The sequence below is a fragment of the Sminthopsis crassicaudata genome, chromosome 2 (assembly GCF_048593235.1).
Source record: "Sminthopsis crassicaudata isolate SCR6 chromosome 2, ASM4859323v1, whole genome shotgun sequence".
In the NCBI taxonomy this organism is placed as follows: domain Eukaryota; kingdom Metazoa; phylum Chordata; class Mammalia; order Dasyuromorphia; family Dasyuridae; genus Sminthopsis; species Sminthopsis crassicaudata.
In genome coordinates, this window is record NC_133618.1 from 293,445,503 (window position 1) to 293,472,155 (window position 26,653).

Here is a 26,653-nt window from a genome sequence, read left to right on the forward strand (position 1 = left end):
CCAACTTTGTTGTGCATTACTTGATTATACCATCAACATATATAAAACTTTACATATATAAAACTGAAATGATCAATTCTCTCATCTTAAACCTTGTCTACTTCCTTGCTTTTCTACCAGTGGCACCATCTTTTTTTTTTTTTTTTTTTAATTGTGACTTTAATTTCAAAAGTCTGACATATCCCATTTTTAAAAAATAAATGTTTCTCTTTGTAGAGGGCCAGGAGGTAAGAATCCATTCCAGATTTTGAGTCTTACAATCAATAGGCTCACCAAAACTCCCTTATGAAATAGCAGAGATTGCTTGTCAATATAATAAATTAATAATCTAGCAACTGAAGCAAAATGCAAACACTACTCTTTGGATTAAAAGCGAAAGCTTTGATTTTAGGACAGGAAAAAATGTCTACTTAGGAGACTAAAGATATTTGGGAGAAAGATACCTAAGATAATGGTATAATAAACTTTACTCTGATGAGTATCTCAACTATTTACATCTCCGTCTAAGTAACCAAGATCCAGGGCTTAAAGGATTTAATCATTTACATCATAGTAGAATTTTGTTAGGCTATAGGAATTTTAAATGAGTGTACTTTATAACAAATCTATGAGCATTTGAGGTATATATATTTGTGGGTCTGATCAATAAACTTCGAAAACTCCATAAACAGGATTTCTCCGCTTAATCCCGGTATGTCACATCTTTCATCTCACTACAGGAGCTGGACTCCAACATTTCTTCATACAATTTTTTAAAATTTCTGTTGATATCCATTAACACATGGGGATGCTGGGAGGTGAATGGAAAGATCCTTATTTCAACTCCCATTGCCATTGACAAGTCTGGTTATTCTTCTGCCTCAGGCTTCTAGGAGTACTTTTTTCAAGGTTTTAGCTTGAATCCCATTCCTATGTGTTCTGCTTATCAGCAACTAATTACAAATTAGCTTCCTTATATATTAACTGCTCCAGTGTTTAGTACCTCATTACCAATTTAACCAGTTGTTTTAACAGCAATATACAAAAAATATTGAGAAGATATAGCAAGAACAGTTCCATTCTACCCCTTCTTCATTCTAAATCAAGGGCACACTATCACTGGTCTCTGGGAAGGAAAAGCTAAAACTTAAAATGGTTGTTACAAAGTTTTTGGCTCCCCAAGCTCATTTCTGAATGTGATATAGTCTCTAGACTAAATTGATCATTGCTTGCAGGGTTCAGTATAGATCCACTGGGGAGATGTGTTAAAGCTTCCCCAGCTCTGTGCTGGCACATTAGAATTGACTGCTGGCAAAACTAATATGGACTCCATTTTCTGGATCTCTGGAAGTTTACCCCTTCAAACTTGCAAAGCTCACAAGAGCACAGATATCTCCAATTTTCTTTTACTTTTAAAAAGGAAAGAAGAGAAGAGAATCAGAAAAGCAGCCCCACAATATACTGCTCCTGGCTTCATGTCAGCTGATGAGAGAGGCTCTGGTCTCTTCCCCACTCAGAAGACCACAGCAGTTCATATTCATCACTAAAACACAAGTAAGGGAGAGATATCCTGGGTCAGTTAGTGTATGCTAATAAGAGTCTTCTATGCTTGTTCAGTTCCAGCTCAGCAATCAACCAAAAGACTTTTCATCATTTAGTAAGCTGAAAGGAAAGCAGTTAAAAACATGGGCTTTCATCTTGTGTTATGTATTTCTAATAGCTTCTATGAACCCAGGACTAGATTCACATTAGCAAGTCCCCTATCATATGCATTAAAATATATTTTTAAAAGAATCAAATGTGGTATAATAAATACATAAGCAAAAAAAAAAATACCCATAAACTGCTAAAGGAAAAAATAAGTGATTAAGTAAAATGACACAAAGTTGTTGTGAATGATTGTACATGAGACTATGTCCTAATTGCCAGTTGCTAAATGAAAACTGTTTAATAATGTAACTTTTAACAATACAGTTCCAGCATTAAACCTTATAAGTTTTTCTATTGGTTAATATCTTGTTTATTTTGACATATAATTACAGTAACTTTCTAACAATTTCCTTTGTTTCTTGTCTCCCTATACATTATCCTAGGAATTCTTACAGGTAAGCTTTCTTATTATAGAAAGGATAGTGGATTTGAGTTCAAATCCTGTCTCTGCCACTTAATTGCATGTATGACCTTAGACAAGTTATTTAAACTCTCAGGGCTCAGTATTCTCATTATTAAAACGAAGGGTTGAATTAAACTATCTCTATGGTCTCTTCTAATTCTAAATCTATTATACTCATCACTCCATTGCTCTAAATCTTTTATGAGTTGTCATTTGCCTTGAGAATACAATACAAACCTTAGATGGTATTTAAGACCTTTCATAACCTGGTTCTAATTTATCTTTTCAATCTTATCTCATAATACTATTTATTATATAATTCTTGAAAAATGTAAATCATACATAAAATTTTCACCTTGTACAGCAAAAAAAAATGTTAATATAAAATGCAGTTTTAAAAATTACTCATTATACTTTAAATTAGTTACCTTTTTTTTTTTTTTTTTTTTTGTACTTTTACTAATATTGTTCTTTATGTCTGTCTTCTGTCCTCATCTCTACCTGTCAGCATCCTAACCGTCTTTTAAGGATAGGCTCATATGCCACTTCCTGTATGATGTTTCCTGGAATTCCCCTTCTCTATTTCCTCTTCCCCAAACAGGAAGAACTCTTTCCTTTATTTGATGTCATAATATTTTGTCCTCCTCACTTTAGCTCTATTTTAATTTTATATATAAACAAATAAGATAAAAAACTTTAATCCCAAAGACTAAAAGTCACAATTTGTTGGCCTGCACTTATAAATGAACATTTCACACCAGGGAATTCTATATGCCCATCAAATCACAGATTGGACTTCTCTACTCCTTCAAAAAAGAAATGACCTACAAATAAATATTTTACAAATAACATTTATTTGACATTTCTGCATAATATTTTAGTGATGGTATAATATGGTAGTTGGATATAGTCAGTCACTTAGATGCCAGTGTTGATTTTCTTTGGAGAATCTCCTTTTTTAGCTTTAGTTTTCTCATTTGTAATAAAGTAATAATACATTTACAACACATAGTTGCTGTGAATAACATGAAATAGTATCTGTTGCAAATGTTACTTTATCACTATCATGATTATTACTTAAATTAAATTAAATGTTACTTAATCACATCATGATTATTAAATTTGTTTACCATAAATTTCAATTCAGTTATACAAATATTTGTTGGGTCCTAACTGTTACATTGAGATGAATAAAAAACTAGATAAGTTTCTAGGAAATTAATTATTAATTATGCTAGCTAATCAATAAATTGGTGGTCACTGCTTTCTGGAACCAAAGATAAGACTGGAGACACTGAATGTTTTAAATACCTTTGTAAAAAGGGATGCTCCTGAGGGGGGAACTCACTCCTGATTGGGGGACATTTAATGAGGAGGTGGGTTAGAAGTCTTCAGAAGCTTCTGCTGAGAATATGGTTTGATCACGAGATTAAGCCCCTCCAACAATCTGGGCAAAAGAATACATTTTAATCCAAATCACTCTGGTTGACTTTCTCCTTCATGATCTAGGTTATGCTAAATTCTAATAGAGAAGTACAAGGACAAGGCTTTTTTCCTAGGCAGAACTGGCCCAGACTGAATTCTATTTACACTCTCTCCCCTCCTTTCAAATTGTGATTGGGTGGGGTCTAACCCAAGATTGAAAAGCATGTTTCTTGAATTAAAAGTAATCTAACCAATCAACCAAGTCCTTCAGAAACTGATTAAGGGATAGGCCCTAAATTAGGAAATAAAGGAGAAAAACAACCTGGATCCTAGTTTAATAATTGGTTATTATAATAGCAAAATAATTTCAATGCCCTATAGGTATATCAACAGATTCAGGAAGAGGAAAAGAAATCTTTCAGATAGATATACACATATACATGTAAACATGAAACTGTATGAGTCAAAAACCTGTTTAGCACTAGTCCTACCATTAATAATATGATATTAGAGTACTGAACTTGTGGTTGGAAGATCTGGGTTCAAATGCCAATTCTAAAACTTAAGTATGTAGGATCATAGATACAGAGATAGAACCTTAAAGGTCATAAAAAACAGCTTTATTTTACAGATGAGGAAACTGAGGCTCAGAGAGAAAATTACTTGGCCCCAGGTTTTGTAAATAGTAAACAGAACCACAATTTAAACTCCAATTCATGGTCTCCAAATCCAGTGTTTTTTCTATTGCACCAAGAGCCTTAGGAAAATCATTTATCTTTCAACATCAGTCTCCTCATTTGTAGAATGGAAATATTTTCACTATCTTCACAGTTTATAGTGAGGAAAGCATGTTGTAAGTTTTAAAACAATTTGAGCTACAAATAACTTTATAAATTTCAGAAAATAGCCTTACTCTTTCTTATCCTCTATTTTCTCATCTGAAATGAAAGAGTACATTATCTCTAAGGTCTAACATTTTGTAATTCTATGTGCTGTGAGAATTATGAGATCACTTCAACAATGAATCAGGAAAGACTGATTCATTGAGATTAGGATATTGGAGACAAATTTTGAAGGAAATATAGATCTCTAACAGGCAAAAATGGCGGGTTCAGAGAAAGCCTTTAGAAAATAGGGGATGGCAGTGGATAGAGCACCAGCCTTGAACTCAGGAGGACCCGAGTTCAAATCTGGTCTCAGACACTTAACACTTCCTAGCTGTGTGACCCTGGGCAAGTCACTTAACCCCAGCCTCAGGGGGAAAAAAAAAAAGAAAAGAAAATAGGGGATGTACAGATTGGTGTAAGGTAAGGTTGAAAAGATAAATTATATTTAGTTCAGAGTCAAACTGAATCCATTTAAAGTTTTTGATCAATATGATGGCGAAATTTTATAGATATGATTTTTATATTCATCAGGAAAATTAACATAGTAATGTGAAGGATGGATTAGAATAGGTGGAGACTCCATGTGGGGGTGGGGTGAAGGGGGTAGGGGAAGAGAGAGGAGAGAAGAGAGGAGAGAAGAGAAGGAGAGAAGGAGAGGAGAAGAAAAGAATCTATTTAGGTCACCTAAGGGTGATATTGAAAAAGGAAAGAATGGAATAAATGGTAAAGGTAGAACAGGACTTGGCAACTGCTTAGATATGAATTGTAGGCTACAGTAGTTTTTGAGTAGTTTCTATGAGAATAAGTAGGTTATATACCCATAGATTGCTTTTTCATTGCTAGCTTACAGACAAAGCTCCAAGGTTATAACTAATATTGATAGTAATCTTCTGTTCTTAGTATATTTCAGTTCTGCTTGGGGATCCCCAGGTTTTTTTTTTTTTGGTTTGTTTTTTTTTGTGTGCCTTTACAAGATAGGATCTTTGATATTAGCAATACTATATGCTTTTACTATAGATAGCAACCTATCCTCAACTTCTCTTTCTTTGTAACTATTTTTCTGCCCTATAAATCTTATACAAGAAGATTCATACACTGTTCGAGAGATTTTCTTCAGGATCTCATAACATTTTGTGGTTTGTACTTTTTTTTCAAAAAAAAATTTTCAAAGAGGGCCATAACATCATGATGTGGTCAGGATACAATGTGGTCAGCTGTGGCTAAGTAGTCTAATACAGATTTGGAAGACTCTATTGATGGGGTTGAACTCTGAAACAGTATTCCCTTTAATCTGTAAAAGAAGGGAGATTCACAGTCTCAGGCCCTCTTCTGAGAAAGCATATCTTCCCAGACAAGTTAAGTGACTTCATTCGATTGGAGATCTTGGTCAAATCACCCTTCATTGATCTTTTTTTTTTTTTTTAGGGGGGAGGGGTGGCCTGGATCCCCTTCAAGAAATTCCCAAGACTTTGGGGAAAAAGCCTTCAAAATGATTTTGTTCAGTTGGAGATCTGGGCCTGATATTCCTATTGAGTGGCTTGAAACTCCAAAATACTCTCTTTTCAACTGGAAATCTAGGTCTGGGGGCATTGGCAACATTGAAAGAATCTCATTCAATAGAAGCCATAGTCCCAGACTGCCAATAAAAAAGATAACTCTGAATCCCAAATCTCTGCAAAAGTCGGAAGCAGGATTATGCTTTGCCAAGGAACCTCTCTTCTTGGCACAGCTGCCTTCCAGGTCTCTTGTCCACTGTGAAGAGATGCTCTTCTCAGTGATAACCTTTTTTATATCTCTAACAGGACCTCGCCACTAAGGAGAGTGTCTTCCTAGCAAAGCTGACTTCTCAGTGCCAATAAAAATCCATTTTTCCATTCAGACTTTTATGGTTCTCTAATTCTTTCACATTGGACCTGTGCACTGTCCAGATGAGATTCCCCACTCCAATTCTCACAACTCTCTGCACTGCCACTAACTGCATCACTACACCAGGTTGGGCATTAGGCCTTTAGATTTATTTAGGTTGAAATTGGCTCTGGATCTGTGCAGCAAATTTTTGTTCAATTTCATATAGTATTATATAGGAATCAATGGGAACACCTAACTTCTTTTCCCTGTTATGCTTCTCTGTGTTGGTAATATTTGGCACATATAATACTTGTGATTCAAGACCCACCTCCACATCCCCTTCTAAGATGCTAGACTCTTCCCAAATGAAATCTGGCAAGTAAATATCTGAAAATGACATCAGAAAGTCCGATGATAGAGGAAATGGAAAAGAAAGAGAAATAAGCTCCTGAATCCAGTTTAGAATTATACAAAAAGAGAGAGGCAAATAAAGAGAACTTCCCCAGAAAGCTACAGTGAACGACTGAATGGATTTTGCCTCAGTCAGACTGAGATGTGGGAAAAGACCTTAACTTAAAAGGCCACAGTCTCCCATTGCCTCCAGGACCTCTCCAGTCACCCTGATCTTTATCTTACCACTGAACTCAGATAACCCTGGAGGAGAGAGCCCTTCCTCACTTAAATCTAATTCACTTGCAAGTCTTCAAGTGCAAAGGACATACAACAATCTGTGAGTAGTAGAAATAAACCCTCCCACTGGAGACCCAACTAGCCGGTTTTAGTTGGGCAACACAGCTCTATTCCTTCCTTTTCTTCCTTTCTCTCTTCTCTTTCTCTTTCTCTCCCCTATCCCTCTCCTCTCTTTTCCTTTTCTTCCTTTTCTTTCTCTCTCCCTCTCTCTCTGTCTCTCTGTCTCTCTCTCTCCCTCTCTCTCCCCTTCTCCCTCTGTTCACATAGGATATCATACCCTTACCTGAGGGTGCTCTACCCAAAAGATATTGAATTTTGATTGCTGAAACCTCATAAGATATTCAAGCTAGATTTCTTTTTTTTTTTTTAATTTAATTTTATTTTATAATTATAACTTTTTTTTTGACAGTACATATGCATGGGTAATTTTTTACAACATTATCCCTTGCACTTACTTCTATTCAGATTTTTTCCCTTCCTCCCCCAACCCCCTCCCCCAGATGGCAGGCAGTCTTATACATGTTAAATATATTACAGTATATTCTAGATACAATATATGTGTGTAGAACCGAATTCCGTGTTACACAGGAAGAATTGGATTCAGAAGGTAAAAATAACAGTTTACACTCATTTCCCAGTGTTCCTTTTCTGGATGCAGCTGATTCTGTCCATCATTAATCAATTGGAATTGGATTGGCTCTTCTCTGTGTTGAAGATATCCACTTCCATCAGCATACATCCTCGTACAGTATCATTGTTGAAGTGTATAATGATCTTCTGGTTCTGCTCGTTTCACTTAGCATCAGTTGATGTAAGTCTCTCCAAGCCTCTCTGTATTTCTCCTGTTGGTCATTTCTTACAGAACAATAATATTCCATAACATTCATATACCATAATTTACCCAACCATTCTCCAATTGATGGACATCCATTCATCTTCCAGCTTCTAGCCACTATGAAAAGGGCTGCCACAAACATTTTGGCACATACAGGTCCCTTTCCCTTCTTTAGTATTTCCTTGGGATATAAGCCCAGTAGTAGTATGGCTGGGTCAAAGGGTATGCACATTTTGATAACTTTTTGGGCATAATTCCAGATTGCTCTCCAGAATGGTTGGATTCTTTCACAACTCCACCAACTCCATCAGTGTCCCAGTTTTCCCACAGCCCCTCCAACATTCATTGTTATTTGTTCCTGTCATCTTAGCCAATCTGACAGGCGTGTAATGATATCTCAGAGTTGTCTTAATTTGCATTTCTCTGATCAATAGTGATTTGGAACACTCTTTCATATGAGTGGAAATAGTTTTAATTTCATCATCTGAAAATTGTCTGTTCATATCCTTTGACCATTTATCAATTGGAGAATGGCTTGATTTCTTACAAATTAAAGTCAATTCTCTGTATATTTTGGAGATGAGGCCTTTATCAGAACCTTTAACTATAAAAATGTTTTCCCAATTTGTTACTTCCCTTCTAATCTTGTTTGCATTAGTTTTGTTTGTGCAGAAACTTTTTAATTTGGTGTAATCAAAATTTTCTATTTTGTGATCAATAATGGTCTCTAGCTCTCCCTTGGACACAAACTCCTTCCTCTTCCACAAGTCTGAGAGGTAAACCATCCCATGTTCCTCCAATTTATTTATGATTTCGTTCTTTATGCCTAAATCTTGGACCCATTTTGATCTAATCTTAGTATGTGGTGTTAAATGTGGGTCCATGCCTAGTTTCTGCCATACTAATTTCCAGTTTTCCCAGCAGTTTTTGTCAAATAATGAATTCTTATCCCAAAATTTGGGATCTTTGGGTTTGTCAAACACTAGATTGCTATTTTTATTCACTATCTTGTCCTGTGAACCTAACCTATGCCACTGATCAACTAGTCTATTTCTTAGCCAATACCAAATGGTTTTGGTGACTGTTGCTTTATAATATAGTTCTAGATCAGGTACAGCTAGACCACCTTCACTTAATTTTTTTTTCATTACTTCCCTTGAAATTCTCGACCTTTTGTTGTTCCATATGAATTCCGTTGTTATTTTTTCTAGGTTATTTAAATAGTTTCTTGGAAGTCTGATTGGTATAGCACTAAATAAATAGATTAGTTTAGGGAGTATTGTTTATTATATTCGCTCGGCCTATCCAAGAGCACTGAATGTCTTTCCAATTATTTAAATCTGACTTTATTTTTGTGGCAAGTGTTTTGTAATTTTGCTCATATAATTCCTGACTCTCCTTTGGTAGATATATTCCCAAATATTTTATACTATCGACCGTTATTTTGAATGGAATTTCTCTTTGTATCTCTTGCTGTTGGATTGTGTTGTTAATGTATAAAAATGCTGTGGATTTATGTGGATTTATTTTGTATCCTGCTAGATTTCTTTCTTGAGGACCATGCAGTAAACCCAAATCACTTTGATTCTCAATGATTGTCCACCAGTAGGTCCCAATCCAAGTCTTTGGGCCCTGATTGCTTAGAATAATGTAAATAGCAATTGTTTCTGTTTTGCCAGAGACCCTGAGGTTTTTACCCTCCCAGTTTGATTTTTCTTTTTCTTTTCTTTTTTTTTAAACTAGGTAAAAGAAGCCATTCTTTGTCTTCTTACCTAATCTTGATCATTGAATGGACTTTACCTCAGTCAGATTGAGATCTGTTAAAGACCTTAGTTTAAAAAGGCCAAGGTCTCCTATTGCAAACAAAGCCTTCTCCAGTTGTTTTGATTCTATATATTGCCAGTGGTCCTAGATGACTCTGGATGAGAAAGTGAGGCAAGTAACTATGCAATGACTCCTGCACTTAAATCCAATTCACTTGCAAGTCACAGCATCATTTTCCCAATGTCACTGTCCAAGGACAGACAACAAGCAGGAATATGAGTAAACATGTGAAGTAATACGGTCAGGGAGATGGAACATGCCAAGGAAACCAGAATAGGCAAAGATCTCTGGCAGGATATGAACATGAATTCATCCAAACAGACCTGAAATCATCCAGACTACATTGGTAGGGGAGTTTCATACTCTTGTAAACTTCATTAATGGGAATACAAAGTTAAGTCCTCAACCTGGGCTTTCAGAAGAGAAAAAGAGAAAGAATAGGACTTTAAAATCACTACACCTAGGAAAACAAAGTGAGACCATGCATTCTTTGGAGCATGGGAAGCTACATCAAGAGATGATGTCAACTCAGTACCTTGGTGTCAGCCCTCAAGGGTTATGCAGAAAGTCTGAGGCAAGTGTGATTTTCAACATACAAGCTATCAGAACTGTAGCAGAAGATGGAACCAACTTTTGAGTTTTGGAATCATGCAAAAAGACAAAGTCTGGCCAAGGATAAAACTGATAGTGGACCCCCAACAAACAGAAGACAAGGATTAAGGCACCCTATATAGAGGGGCAGTGGCACTAATACCAAGCCAAGATGGGTAGCCAAAAGAGGTAAGGGTTTTGGTAGTGAACACATGGGTCTTCTGACCAGGTGTTCACTCGGGAACCAACAAGTCAGGGCATCAGTTAGGGCATTATGTGAGTAGGTATAATAAAGGCTTTTAAGATTACATGTGGTTGTTCTTGAGTGCGCTACCGGTTACTAAGCTATAGATTTAAGAGATTGTGGCCAGAGACCTTAGAAGGCCTCAGAGGAGGCGAGCCGGGTAGAGTTCACACTGCAAAGGACAGTGGTCAAAGGTACTCTGGTGGGTCTAGGACAGACTAGTAATTGTAACTGCCAGGAGAGCACGTTACAAATATCAGGAGCCATTAAAGCCTATACATCATATCCAAGAGTATAGGAGAGGGCTGGCTTAAATGCAAAGTCTCAAAACAATAACTGAGGGTGAAAATATGAGTACATGGATGAAAAAAAATGAACACAGTGAAAGAATACAAATTTTTAAAAATTTATTTTAGTTTTTAATAATAGCTTTTTATTTTTTAAAATACATGCAAAGATAGTTTTTAACATTTAGCCTTGCAAAAATTTGTTTCATATTTTTCTCCCTCCCTCTCCATCTCACTACTCTAGACAGCAAGTAATCCAATATAAGTTAAATATGTACAATTCTTCTAAACATATTTCCATATTTATCATGCTACACAAGAAAAATCAGATCAAAAAAGAAAAAAAGAGGAAAAAACAGACAAGCAAACATAAAAAAAATATGAAAATACTATGTTGTGATTTACATTCAGTCCTCTTAATCCTCTCTGTGGATACAGAGATAACTCTATCACAAGTCTATTGGAACTAGCCTGAATCACTTTATTGTTGTAAAGAGCCAAGTCCATCATAGTTGATCATCATATAATCTTCCTGTTGCTGTGTGTAATGTTCTTTTGGTTCTATTCACTTCACTTAGCATCAGTTCATGTAAGTCTCTCCAGGCTTTTCTGAAATCAGCCTGCTGATCAATTCTTACAGAACAATAATATTCCATTATATTTGTATGCCATAATTTATCATTCCTCAACTGATGGGCATGCAAGGAATACAATTTTAAAAGAAAAATCCAAGGGATAAACCTTGGGTAGCCTTCTATAAAATTCTTCTTTAAAATATAATCTTCTCTGGAAGCAGATTTCTTGGAGGGCTTCTGGAGGCAGCCTTAGTTTCAGTTCAGTTTAATAATCACCTCAAATGCATCCAGGAATTAAGAATCCAACTCCTTTATTTTCTCCTTCAAAGTCTTGAATCTTTTCCTGGGGCCCAGTTAGCTTTAATAGAGGCCTATCTCTCTCCTTGGTTCTGAAAGCTCTTGCTCCTCTGAATCTCCAGCCAGCACAAAAATGGAAGTTGGAATGAATCTGACTCTGCCTCCAAAAGTGGGCTTGTGGGTCTGGCCCTGAGAACTTCTTGCTTATAGTTCTGCCCAACTTGTGAATCTCCTTGACTTGTGAATCCTGACTTTGAATCTCCCAAAGTGCAGCCTGGTTGAGGCTCCTAGCTTATATATGCTCTCTTAAAGGTGTGAACTTTAATAAATACTAAGTACATAATCATTGTCTTTATCAATTCCAGTGACTTAGCACCTTATTTCAAGTTCTAGCCCATAACATCTCCCACTTTCTTTTGATTTAGAACATAGGTCATCATGACCTCTCTGACTTCTCAAGGAGGTGAGAATCCCAAAAAAGAAGGTGATCACATCTTCCCTGATTGCTCAAAAAAGGAGTGAAAACATCATAAAAAGAAGGTGTTTACTCCCTCCCTGACATCTCAGGAAGGGAGATGAAAACACCAAAGGAAATGGGAAATAAAATCAGATTAGCGGGTTTCTGAAGGGGCTTACTCTTAAAACAGGTATACATAAACCCATCAATATGGGAGGTATTACACATAATTACATAAATTACATAAGCACATAAGCTAGTAGTGATGTAATAAATAACATGAATCAACATGAGGAATTATACATGTCCATAAGTCTTAGAAATAGTCTAAAAGGAATCCATTGTCCATTAATTCATGTGCCAGGAATCCAATAATTCCTGCAAATTTTGAAGTCCTGTAATAGTCTCATCAACAATTTTTCATCTCAAGGGATCTAATCATACCTTCTGGTTTTCAAGTCCTGCAACAGTCTTGTCTTGTGTTGGGGAATCCAATGATTCCTGCAGATTTTGTTCTTAGGTCTTCTTTGTTTCCAGATTTTTCTCTTTTTCTGTCTCTCCAGGTGCTTATTGCCACCTATCTGTTTACTTCTCCATCTGTTTCCTTCTCCATCTGTAGGAATTCAAGCAAACCCTTTCTCCCAAGCAGTTAACCTATCTAATTCCCTTCTATTTACCATTTTCTAGATTTCTCCTCATCATCTGGCAATTACACTGGAGCTGTTTGCACTGGACACTGCCCTATTGGTTTAAAAAGCCTGTTTTCTCCCCAATTGTAATCCCTTTCTGCTATCTGATTGCTTTTCTGTTGGTTGCTCATGTAATCCTTTTCTGCCATGTGATTGCTTTTTGGCTGATTGATCACATCAAAGTCCTGACCTTCTAAAGACTCTCTAGGTGTAAACTCAGCTGCCATCATGCCCCATCTCTCTTTTGTATGATATCTTGGGGCTGGGCACTGCCTTTCATTTCCCTGGGTCATTCTGAGGCTCAGTGGAAGCCCTTGTGGCATGTTGGACATAGAGGTTTAAGTCTTCTCTCAGACTGTCTTCTCACTCTATCTCCATATTTACATTGAGCTCTTAGATGTCCAACTTTTCTGCATTTTCCTTAGCCAGATGTCTGGTCATTATTTCTGTAGCTGCATTTTCTCCAATGGTTCTTGTGACAACTGTTTGCAGACATCCCACAAAAGTTGCAAAGGGTTCATTGGAACCTTACTCTATTTTTGTGAAGGCTTCCCCTTAATCTTTTTGTCCGGAAAAGGAACCCCAAACTTTTGTTGCAGTAGTTGCGATCTGCTCATAAGCTGTTATGGGGTAATTAATCTGTTCTGAATTCTCTCCATACTGACCTTCACCTGCTAGTTGGTCATAAGTGATTTGTACATTAACTTCTGTTTGCCTATTGTGTCTGGCTTGAATCCTACATAATTCATGATACTCCAAAAGCCACAACAAGTTTTGTCCAGGTTCTAAACATGTCCTTGCTATGGATTTCCAATCACTGGGGTTAGGATTTCATAAGCCAAACTATCTAGTAACATCTTAACATAAGACAATGTAGCCCCATAAAGAGTGCAACCCATTTTTCAAATCCTTATTTTTTCCAGATAAAAGGAGTGTTTTTTCTCCTTTTTTGGCCTGAAAGGTGAAGCTCTTCAATCACAGGGTATGCATTTATAAAATCCAATACATCCTGTCCATTTTTTGCCTTGACCAGTGCTTTTTGTAATCTTATCATAGGCTGCTTAATAGGTATTCTGTTTGTGTTACTGCCTCTCCCCCTCCTCCTTCTCCTTCCACCCATGAAGGGTTAATTGAGGGAGGGAGGTCAGGGGATGGGAAATGCTCCTGTAGTGAAATGCCACACTCAGAATTGTACTTAACTCCATTCTTATCTGATCCTTCATCCTTTTCACATAGTTTAGTTGGTACCTCCTCCTCCTGCTCTTCCTTCTTTTTCCTTATTTTATAACTTATATAATTTCCTAAAGCCAGTTATATTAAATTGTATGTAAGTGTGTCTTTGGAAATGGAGTCAGGTCCATTATCATTATAAAATTGACAAAGTTGCTCTCCTACTAATTTCCACTCCTCTAGATACAATTCTTTTTCCAGAGAGAACCAAGGAGATATGCACTATACAGCTTTTAAAAGTTCAGTGATCTACTCCCAAATTATAATCCCAAATTGGCTTTTCATAGGTCTTACAATGTTTTCTACACATTTTCCTTGAAGAGAAACAGAAGGCTATTTTCTAAACATCTGTTCCATTTCAGTTGAAATTCTACTTTAACTCTTTAACAAAGTTTCCTTGTTGTGCTCACCCTAATTTCTGGGTCACAGATGAAGGTTATTGGCCCCACATTGGGTGCCAAAATGTAATGTTCTTCTTTAAAATATAATCTTCTCTGGAAGCAGATTTCTTGGGGAGCTTCTGGAGGCAGCCTTAGTTTCAGGTTAATTCAATAATCACCTCAAATGCAGCCAGGAGTTAAGAGTCCAAAATCTTTATTTTCTCCTTCAAAGTCTTGAATCTTTTCCTGGGGCCCAGTTAGCTTTAATAAAGAGGCTTATCTTTCTCCTTGGTTCCGAGAGCTCTTACCGCTAGTCCTTTGTCTCTGCCAGCTTCAGCCTCTCCTTCTCTGAAACTCTAGTCAGCACAAAGGTGGAAGTTGGAATGAATCTGCCTCTGCCTCCAAGAGTGGTCTTATGGGCTTCTGTGGGCTTGTGGGTCTGGCTCTGAGAGCTTCTTGTTTATAGTTCTGCCCGAATTGTGAATCTCCTTGACTTGTGAATCTCCTCTACTTGTGAATCCTGACTCTGAATCTCCCAAAGTGCATCCTGGTTGAGGCTCCTAGCTTATATATGCTCTCTTAAAGGTGTGAACTTTAATAAATACTAAGTACATAATCATTGTCTCTATCAATTTCAGTGACTTAGCACCTTATTTCAAGTTCTGGCCTATAACAGCCCCCAAAAATTATAAGAGAAAATTTTACCCAGCAAGGGATTCCTAAAAGAATGAAATGGAGCAAACAGAACTCAAAAACTCCATGAGACAGCAAACTATATTAGAACAAAGTCAAAAGGATTTTAAACCTTGAAGAAAATGTAAAGTATCTTATAGATATAGAGATAAGTAAATAAATAAAAAAACAAACAAAGTGATTTGGATAGCTTATTAAGTTTAGAAATCATCAACTCTCTGAAATCCACAATCAAACAAAAAATCTGAATACCACATTTCAAGAAATCATAAAAAGAAATCTGCCCAGATCTATTAATACCAGAGAAAAATTGAGCATAGAAAAAATTTACTGATCATACCTAAAAAAAAAAAATCCCCAATTGTAAACATCTAGGAATATCATAGCCACAATTGGAACCTAAAGGAAAAAGAATGCAAGAAGTCAGAAAAAAAGAGCCTGGATAATAAGAAACCATAATTAAGATCACATAAAACTTGCCAGAAATTACTTATAAAGGAAAGAAAATTTTGGAGTATGATCTTCTTAAAGGCAAAAAGCAGAGGTTTCAAACCAAGAATAACTTAACTTGCAAAACTGAATATAATATTGTAAAGGGAAAATAAATCTTTAATATAATGTAATTTTTTCAAGCATTCCTGATGAAAATATAACAAAAATACACGAAGAATTTGGTGTAAAAATATATTAAGTGATTAGACAATAGTGATGCAGACAAGGACAGGAAAAGGGCTGGGGAAGCATAGTTCGCTGTACATGTCTTTACAAAAATAGACCATAAATAGACCAAAGAATAAATTATAGAAATAATAAATATTTTTATTATATAAAATTACAATAATCAGAGAGCATACCAAAATTTTCAAAATGCAACAAGGCAAAATCAAAGGATTTAGGAGTTGGAAGTGGTGTCAGCAGCATCCAGTTCAACCCATATACAAAAAAATTCTCATTATAACATAAATAATTTATTTGAAGACTTCAAAGGAGGAAGAAAATTTTCTCTGATAAAAGCCTAATTTCCAAGATATTAAGAAATTGATACAAATACATAAAACCAGCTATTCCTCAATAGATAAATTATGTAAAACAAAAACTACTTATCAACAGTCACATAAAACAATGCTTCAAATCACTTATAAGAGAAATTCCCATTAAAACACTCTGAGAATCTATCTTATGCCCATAAGATTAGCAAAGATGAGAAAAAAAAAAAAAAAAAAAGGAAAATGCCAATCAGTATGCTATTTGTTCACAAGCACACTAATTTATTTTTGGTGCTGCAAAGTCATTCAATTATTTTGGAAACAAATGGAACTATACTCCAAAAGTTACTTATTTTTATATATACTGAGACCTAGTAATAGCAGTGGTAAGCTTATTCCTCCAAAGAGATCAAAACTCAAATGTATACAAATATTTATAGCAACACTTTTTATTGAAGCAAGCAACTGCAAACTAAAGAATTCCACATCAATTGGGGGAATAGCTAAGCAAATTATGGTATATTTATATTGTGGACTATTATTACTCTGAGACATAATGAAAGGCATAGATTTAGAGAAACCTGGGAGGACTTGTATGAACTAGTGCAGAGAGAAATGAATAGAACCAGAACAATTTGCATGTTACTAGAACACTGAAGAGGAAAACAACTGTAAAAAACTTAAGAACTATGATCAATGTGATGACTATCAGACCTTCCCAGGATTAAAGATTAATCATATTTCCTAGCTCTTGGCTGAGAAATAATGGACTAGATATGTAAAATAAGACATTTATTTTCAGACACAGACTATGTGTGAATTTATTTTCTATGACTATGCTTATATGTGAAAGGGTTTTTCTTTATCTTTTTTGTTTTTGTTGGGAGTGTGGTGGTTATACAAAAGTGATAGTGATACAAAAGAAAAGAAAGGGGCACTTATGAATCATTTTAAAAATAAATAGAAGAAAAATATAAGCAAGTTTAGTTAAGTATAAGGAACATAGATAAGCAGGACAATGTGGGAATTTCAATGTTAAATTTGCTTTATACAAAAAAGCCCAAGTTTATGATAGGGGTGAAAACTATATAACAGAAGTTCACATTTCATAACATTCGTTTTTCTTGATATAATAAAGAGTTCATATCTGCAAGATGAGGGATTAGTTGGGGACTTCAGTTAAAAATAAAAGATTTGGACTAGCAGATATTAGAGAATGAGAGTGGTTAAGAGTAGATTAAAAAGATCATAGGATTTTAGGTTTGAAGGGGATCTATCTCAATATTATCTAGCCCAACTTTCTCATATATAGATAAGGAAAATGAAGGCCTAACGAGGTTAAAAGATTTGGCTTCATTCATTGTTAGGAAATGCTGAAGCAAGAATTTGAATTCAAGTCTTTTAACTCCAGATATAGTTGGGGGGTTTTCAGATACAGTATAATGCAATTTCTGGAATATTAAGTAACAGGCAAGGGTCAGCTGAAGTTATGTACATTAATTTTGTAGAAGTGAAATCAGCTTGAGTTCCTGATTTTTTCAGTGATAGCTTAGTTGGGAATAGGAATAATGAAACCAAGGTAAATTATAACTGGATTCCTATCCATACTAAGTTAGGTGGCACTTCCCTAGCCTTTTAAAGAAGATAAATATAGCTTCAAAGGCTGTAAAGTTAGACTACAGTTCTAGGAATAATGTCATAAGTAAAATGTACATGCTATAACCTAATATTTTATGCAAATTAGATACTAAATTCTTTCTGCATCTGCTTAATATAATGGAGGACATGGAATGCAGAAAAAAAATCACCATACTTTGTAGGACTGGAGTGCTGGGATTTTCTTTCATTCTTAATAATTGTTTATTTTTCACAAATTGGCAATGAATTAGAAATAATAGAGGCATGGAGTGTTAGAACTTGAAAATATAGAGTTCAACAGCTTAGAATTCCATTTGTAATGAAAAATAAAAGTATAAGTTTTAAAAAGATAACTTTTTCTCTTTCTAGAAATTCTGAACTCCAAATTTTTGAACTTGTGAAACAAAGTTGTGGTTACTCAAGAGTCAAATTCCAAAGGTGCTACTATCTAGATGATTTTCCTTCTCTGGTACTCGAGGCCAGATTCATAATGTTGTCCTGGGTATAATACTAGATTTGAAGTAAGGAAGGCCTAGGGTTTGAATCCCAGCTCTGAAACTCACTCACTACCTATATGACCTCTGGGTATCAGTTTCCTCAGCTATAAAATGAAGGGATGTGACCTACATTGCTTCAGAAGGCATTTCCAGCTGTACATCTATAATCTTATGATTTCAGGATCACATTGCTTAGGGAATTTAAACTCCACTGAGGACCTGATGCTCATGAACTGTCCTTAAGCCAAATAATCATGCATATGTCTACCTCTGCCATCTGCTTCTGCAGAACCTAGAATTCTGCTTAGCATGAAGTGGGCATTTAGTAAATGCTTTTTCATTCATATAATAAATTTAGACATTCATTGTCTTTCACTTTCTCATGTTATAAAGTATCCATTTGTTTGCTTTCCCACCATAATTCCTTTCAGACATAAGCAGACACAAAATAAATTGTTTGAACAGAATTCAGTAGTGTGTCAATTTTGCACATTTGAAGTTTAGTGTGCATTCTCATTTTACCTAGCATTGTATAACTCCCCATTATATGCCATGAATTATCTTCCCTCAGGTCCTAAAATTGAAAATTTCAAAATATCAGTTATTTGTTTTCTCCCAGAGTACCAATTAACAAATATGATTTTAAAAGAAAAAAAATGCTATGTGTAGCTATTTTACACAGTACCATAATGCAAAAATTGGTGAATTTAATGAAAATTTTTTATAATAACAGTAACAAAGATTTATTTTGTATCTCTTCAGTGGAGAGAACAGTTCTAGATGCTGAAGAAGATAAATATTTTAGGTAAGCCATAGATCTATTTCCTTATAGTCTAGTAAGGAGATAAGAATAATATTTATATAGTGGTTTAAAATTTGTAAAGCACTTTACCTGCATTACTTCCCAATCCTTACAACTCACAAGAAAAGACACAAAGCTATGATATACACATTACATAAGTACATTGAGTTCTATCAAACAAAATATGTAAGATCTGAGGAAGAAGGTCAGTGCTAACTGGGGACATTAGTGAAGGTAGCCAGGTAGTACTGACAGTAGACATTAAAGAATAGGGAGAAATTCAGTGAGAGAGGACGGACAATCCAGGCTCAGAGGATGCAGCCTGAGCAAAAGCACAGAGACAGATGATTACATTACATGTTTTGGCTTGGGGATAATAGCAGAATGTCATTTATCTGGATCATAGAGTGCATGAAGGAGAGTGGTAGCAAAAACAAAACACAATAAAACAAAACAACCCACAAGCATTACTTTTCTATATGCCAAGCACTGTGCTAAGAATGGGGAATATATATACAGAAGTGAAATGGACTGCCTCTGTGATTGTACCTGGAAAGAAAGAAAAGCTCCACAGTGTAAAAGATCTTGTAGAACTGACAAAGAAATTTGAGTTTTTAATAGCAGGCACTAAAAAACTGCTGAGGACTTTTGAGCTAAATGGGTTCTATAATGTAAAAGAAAGATTATTCTGGCTATAATATCAAGTTTGTATAGGATAGGAGAGAGAAGAATTGGGAAGACCTTGAAGTTTAATGAAATTGTCAGTCGGTAAGCATTTATTAAGCACCTACTATGAGTCAGGCACAGTGTTAAATGCTGGGGATATCAAGATAGGAAAAGACAGTCCTTGCTTTTGAGGATCTCGCCCAAACAGAGGAGAAACAGATCTCTTTCATGTAATTTGCTTCCAATAATGAGATAATTACCATAATGGTTGAATTTCTTAGGATTATAAAATAAATCTTGAGTTTTGGGCATTTGCAATGGCAAAGCTATATTTAAATAAACATTTTTCATTGAGATATTCCTGGGTCAAGAATTGAAGCTCTTTAACTCATGAAACTTGTGTGGCTATTAGATTTGGGATCTTAAAAATTCACTGCTCCAAAGACTTTATTTTATAGATGAGGAAAATAGAGAGAGGTGAGAATGTTAAAAATTATCTTTACATGTGCTTTGAAAATATAAAAGTTATTATTATAAAAAATTCTTACAATAGACAAGTTTCCTAGCATTTTACATATATGGTTTTTTGTTTGAATTGATAAAAATGAATGTTATGTTACAAAATTTATAGTTAATTACTTTACAGAGCTGCTTAGCTGGAAGCACAGCAGGTACTCAGACTCTCCCTCTGTTTGTGCTAGTGTTCCTAAATTTGCATGAGCAAATGCTAATTTTTGTTGCATCCGGGTTGACAAAGGGGAATCCCCTCTAAGGCACCACATGAGATGCATCTATTTGCTTCAAACTTGGTACCAAAAGGAGGCGGGGAAATCCTGACAGCTAAAAACCTCTTTTTCCTGCCTATGCATAATTATCAGTGATGGGATAATTGGAGACCCAACAATGGCTACAAATATCTACCACTCCTGTCTCTGGCTGGAACCTGTTGTTTCAATGACTATTTTTCTAGTACAAAAACAAGGTCATTGCAGTTCAAAGGAATGTAAGTTTCCCAAAAGGAAGCAGATTTCACAAGTCCTCTAGGAATACTGGTTGAAGGATTTCTTCATAACCAGATAAAAGTCTCTAAAATTCAAAAAAACTTATCTGATTTAATGTTAAACATTTTTTGACTTATAAAAAAACACGCTATAGGATTAGAATTTTAACTTAAGTGAAAATTTTAAACTAAACATTTGTTATGCAAAGCACAACTATAATACTTGGAATAAGACAACTTGGAGTAGAGATAAGAGCATGGCACTGAGACTCAAAAATACCAGATTTTGGTCCCAGTTCTATCACAATCTTGTTATGTGACCATGAACAAGTCACTTTACCTTTTTCTGTCTTAATTTCCTTACTGTAAAATGAAATACTGGGTTATTTCCAAAGTCCCTCCCAATACTAACAATGTATAAAGAATAAAAGCTCTTAATATGGAATCCATGAACATGTTTTAATAACTGTATCTTAATGTAATTGATTTCCTTTGTAATTCCCTGTAGCATTTTATTTTATGCATTTCATTAGACTGCCAAAGGGGTTTATGACATAAAAAAGATTAAGAATTTCTGCTCTAAAGTCTAGTTTGGGTAAAGGTTATAATAAAAAAAGATTAGAGGAAAAAATGAGGCAACACTTTCATGTTCAAATGAATATTTTTTAAAAAGAAAAACATCACTTTATAATATTGGATCATATAATTGGGATTCTTTTTTCATAATTCAGAATGCTTTTGTAAACATGTATAAATCAGCATAAGTTTTTAAGAATGGCCCCAAAAATCTACTGATGGTTTAAATAAATCTTTGTTTTTTCAATTTAAATATTAAGAATATACGTCAAAGATTTTTAACTTAATTGTTACACTTAATCATAATCTCCAATAAACATTTATTGAATACAACTTATATACAGGACACTTGGAATATGAATCTTTCTATCCAGATGTCACATATGGATCCATGTCTTCTATGGATTATATCTTCCAGAAGCCTGTTCACGAGTACTATAACATAATGAAATGGTGTCACTTATATTACACTCTGGTTAATAAATCCAGTATGTGAGTTTTAAAGGAATGAAGAGAATCTTAAGGTAGGCTAGTATGAGCAGATACCAGAAAGACAAAAAGGAAATGTAAACTATTTCTAGATCATGCTATGGTTAGTGTGGGTAGTTGTTGGCAAGACAAACGAACTCCAATTCTTTAGAAATGTCAGTCATCCTAGACTTCAGCAGTTGTACCACGATGAAAGGGAAAAAACTAAGTAGAATCCTCCTATACTAGTCTAATATAGTTCTGTAAGTGAATTGTGTCTCTTTTGTACAGTGAAGAGAAAACAGTGGTTTGTTGAGAATGGAGATTAGGGCTATTTAGAAACATGTTGAGGTAGAGGTCATATGGAAAGAGATGCTAAAAGCATTGTAACAATGCTTTGTTACTGCTTGCAATTTTTTTTTTTCATTTAGTACATTTTGATAAGGCTCTCAATCATGACTGACTCCATGTAAAACCAAAGATTGGGATACTTGGTCATGGATCATGTTAGAATTTATTTCTATTTTTCTTACCCTCACTACTCTTTCTCTCTGTCTTTGTCTCTCTCTGTCTCTCTTTCTGCTTGTCTCTCTCTCTCTTTCTCTGTCTCCCTTTCTCCCTATCTGACTGTCTGTCTGCCTCTCTCTCTCTGTCTTTTTTGGAAATTTCTATTTATTCTGAACTTATCCCCCAGAAGGACATTTCTATACACAGAGCAGAACATAAAGAACATTCTATGTGAAACTGTAAAAAATGTTTATACTAAATTCTGTTACTTTCAAAACTATCCTTTTCTACCCTCCCCAATTCTTCCATGTTTGTATGCTGTTCTCAAAAATCCAAGGTATGAGAAATATAATTTTCCATCCTTTTATTTCTCCTTCCTATAATAGTTTATTCTTTTTATCTTCCTTTCCCTTTCTCCTCTTCAAACCCTCGGATCAGAACTAATCCACCCCTAGACCCTCAGTTTTTCTTATATAACTCTTTCAATGCTTTTTATAGACATTAAAATTGTAAAATTTTGTAGACATTATTGTTTTCCAAAATTCCAAGATCTGCTCTTGTTTATTTGAAGTTACCAGATCTTGTGTGATCATTATTGAAGTTCCTTGGTACTTGAACTGTTTTGTTTTGTTTTTTCTTTTCTTTTCTAAATGCTATTGTATTTTTTCCTTGTTATGTGAGATCTTATATGGCTTGATTTTGGCTATAACATTCCTGGGACTTTTTCTTTTGGGGTGCCTTTCTGAAGTTGCTTAGTACATTCTTTCTATCTTTACTTTGTACTCAAGATCTGATATACCAGGGCAATTTTAACTTGTAATTTCTCAAAATATAGTGTTCTGATTCTTTCTTAATCATGATTTTTAGGAAGTCTAATGATTTAAAAAATGTTTTTTGTAATTTAATTTGATGTTTTTGAATTTTTACTTTTAGTTCCAAGTTTTCTCCCTCTTGTCCTTTTATTCATTAAGAAGGTAAGAAATACATTACCATTGATGCATGTGATGTCAAGCAAAACATAGTTTCATATTAGCCAAGTTGTGGAAGAAAAAAGCAATAAAAATTTTAAAAAATATGCTTCAATCTTCACTTAGTATTCATTGGTTCATTTTCCAGAAAGGGAATAGCATTTTCATCATGATTTCTTTGGAATTGTCATGGATAATTATATTGATCAGAGTAACTAAACCTTTCATAATTGATCATCATTATAATATTGCTGTTAATATACAATCGTTCTTTTGGTTCTGCTCACTTCACTTTGTATCAGCTTGTATAAGTCTTTCCAGGTTTTTCATTTCATCATTTCTTATATCACAATAGCATTCCATCAAAATCATATACCATAATTCGTTCAACTATTTCCCAATTGATGGGCATCCCTTCAGTTTCCAGTTCTTTGCCACCACAAAAATAAATGCTATAAATATTTTGGTATACATTCCTTTCCTTTTCCTTTGATCTCTTTGGGATACACACCTCATAATGGTATTTTGGAGTCAAAGGGTATGCAAAGCTTTATTGCCCTTTGGGCATAATTCCAAATTATTTTCCAAAATAGTTGACCCAATTTGCAGCTCCACCCATAATGCATCAGTGTGCTTGTTTTTCCACATTCTCTCTAGAATTTGTCATTTTCTTTTCTATCATGTGAGCCAATTTGATGGCTATGAAATGGTACCTCAGAGTTATTTTAAAGTTCATTTCTCTAAGTAATTGGTAATTTTGATTATTTTTATGATTATTTTTTAAGTTAATAGTATTTTATTTTTTCCAATTACATATAAAGATAGTTCTAAACATTTATCTTTTTAAGATTTTGAGCTCCAAAATTTTCCTTCTTTCCCTCCTTTCCAAGACAGTAAGCAATCTGATATTGATAATAAATGTACTATTTCACCTTTTTTGGAAAAAATATTTCCACATTAGTTATGTTGTGAAAGAAGTCTCAGAACAAAAGAGGAAAACCATGAGAAAAACAAAACAAAACAAAGCAAAAACCAGTGAATATAGTATGCTTCGATCTGCATTCAGACTCCATAGTTCTTCCTCTGAATGTGGACATCATTTTCCATCACAGGTCCCACTGGGAGTGTAAAAATTGTTTCCCAGCTTTCTGTTTCCCATCTGATCTTGGTTTCATTGATTTTATTTGTGCAACCCTCTTTTAATTTAATGTAATCTCTGTTTTGGCTCTTTCTGGTTTAAGTATTAGTATCATATTTGTGTCATAAAAGGAGTTTGGTAGGACTTTACCCATTTTTCTAAACAGTTTATATAGTATTGGAATTAATTGTTCTTTAAAGGTTTAGTAGAATTCATCTGGCCCTGGAGTTTTTCCCTAGGAAGTTTATTAATATCTTGTTCAATTTCTTTTTCTAAAACAATGTTAAAGTATTTTATTTCCTCTTCTGTTAACCTGAGCAATTTACATTTTTTGTAAATATCATTTTTGTTATTGGTAATCTGGCTTTCTTCTTTCTTTTACCTGATGACATTAACCAAAAGTTTATCTATTTTATTGATTTGTCTTTCATAAAACCAGCTCTTAGTTTTATTTATTATTTCAATAGTTTTCTTTCAGTTTTATTAATCTCTCCTTTGATTTTCAGAATTTCTAATTTAGTATTTAATTGGGAATTTAAAATTCATTCTTTTCCTAGCTTTTTAAAATTACATGCCCAATTCATGGATTTCCTTTTTCTCTATTTTATTCATGTAAATATTTAGTGATAAAATTTTTCTTAAAAACTGCTTTGATTGCAACCCATAAGTTCTGGAATGTTATCTCATTATTGTCATTCTCTTTAATGAAATTATTGTTTGTATTCTATGTTTCTATTTGTTGTTTGACCCACTCATTCTTTAGAATTAGATTATTTAATTTCCAATGAGTTTTAAGTCTATATTTTCATTATTCTTTAACTACAATTTTTATTGCATCATGATCTGAAAAGGATGTATTTATTAGTTCTCCCTTTTTTCATTTGATTGTGAGATTTTAAATGCTCTAATGTATGGTCAATTTTTGTATAGGTGCCATGTGCCACTGAGAAAAAGCTATATTACTTTCTATCTCCCTTCAATTTTCTACAGAATTCTATTATATCTAACTTTTCTATTCATCTTCTTAACTTCTATCTTGTTTATTTTAATTTTATTTATTTATTTATTTATTTTTTTTTTTTTGCTGAGACAATTGGGGTTAAGTTACTTGCCCAGGATCACACACCTAGGAAGTATTACATGTCTGAAGTCATACTTGAAATCAGGTTCTCCTGACTTCAGGGCTGATGTTCTATTCACCTCTTCAGTTTTTTTTTTTTTTTTTTTGGGGGGGGGGTGGTGTTTCATTTTGAACTGATTGATAGATACTTTAAATGAATTTTTACCGCTGGTCCTAAAATATCAGAGCAGTTTTCCTTGATAATTTCTTGAAAAGAGCAGTCACGACTTATTTTTATAATCATGACCTTCAGGTAGTCCAATAATTCTTAATGCCACCTAGCTGCCCTTCTTTACTTTGTGGTTAAATTTATCTAGTTCTGAAAGAGGGAGATGAGATCCTTCACTAGTATAATTTTGCTCTCTATTTCTTCCTGTAACTAACTTAATTTCTCCTCTAAGAATCTGGATATTATAGCACTTGGTGCATATGTGTTTAATATTAACATTACTTCATTATTTATGGTATCTTTTAATAAGGTGTACTTTCTCATCTTTTAATTAGATCTATTTTTGCTTTTGCTTTGTTTGAAGTGAGATTTGTCGGGTTTTTTTTTTTTTTTTTTTTTTTTTTTTGCTTCAGCTTATTCTGCTCTAGCCTTTTAACTTTACTCTGTGTATATCTGCTTCAAATGTGTTCCTTGTAAACAACATATTATAGGATTCTTATTTTTAATCCACTCTGCTATGCACTTCTCTTTTATGGCAGAGTTCATCCCATTCACATTCACAATTATGATTACTATATGTATATTTACCTCCATTCTATTTTTCCCCTGTTGATTTTTTTTTCCTTTTACCCCAACTGCCTCAATATGTCTTCCCTTCTATCAGTACCCTCTTTCTTTCCTCTTTCTCCTCCTAACTTCTACCTTCCCTTCTATCAGCATTGTCCTGCTTTCCCTTTTGTTTTTCCTTTCTCTTTATATTTCCCAACATGGTAAAATAAATTTCTATATTCAATTGTGTGTTTCCTAACCTCTCTTACTTGATTTTTAAAATCCTTTTTGAACTCTTCTAAGAGGCTTTTTTGGCTTGGGACCAATCCATATTCCTCTTTGAGGTTTCACATGTAAGCATTTTGACACTGTTATCTTCTGAGTTTGTGTTCTGATTTTTCCCTGCAACCAAAGTAGCTTTCTATGGTCAGGGCTTTTTTCTTTCTTACTTATTTTTTTTAATAGCATATTTCATGACTTTTAATGTTGAGTTCTGCCAAAGTACTATTATACACCTCTCAGATG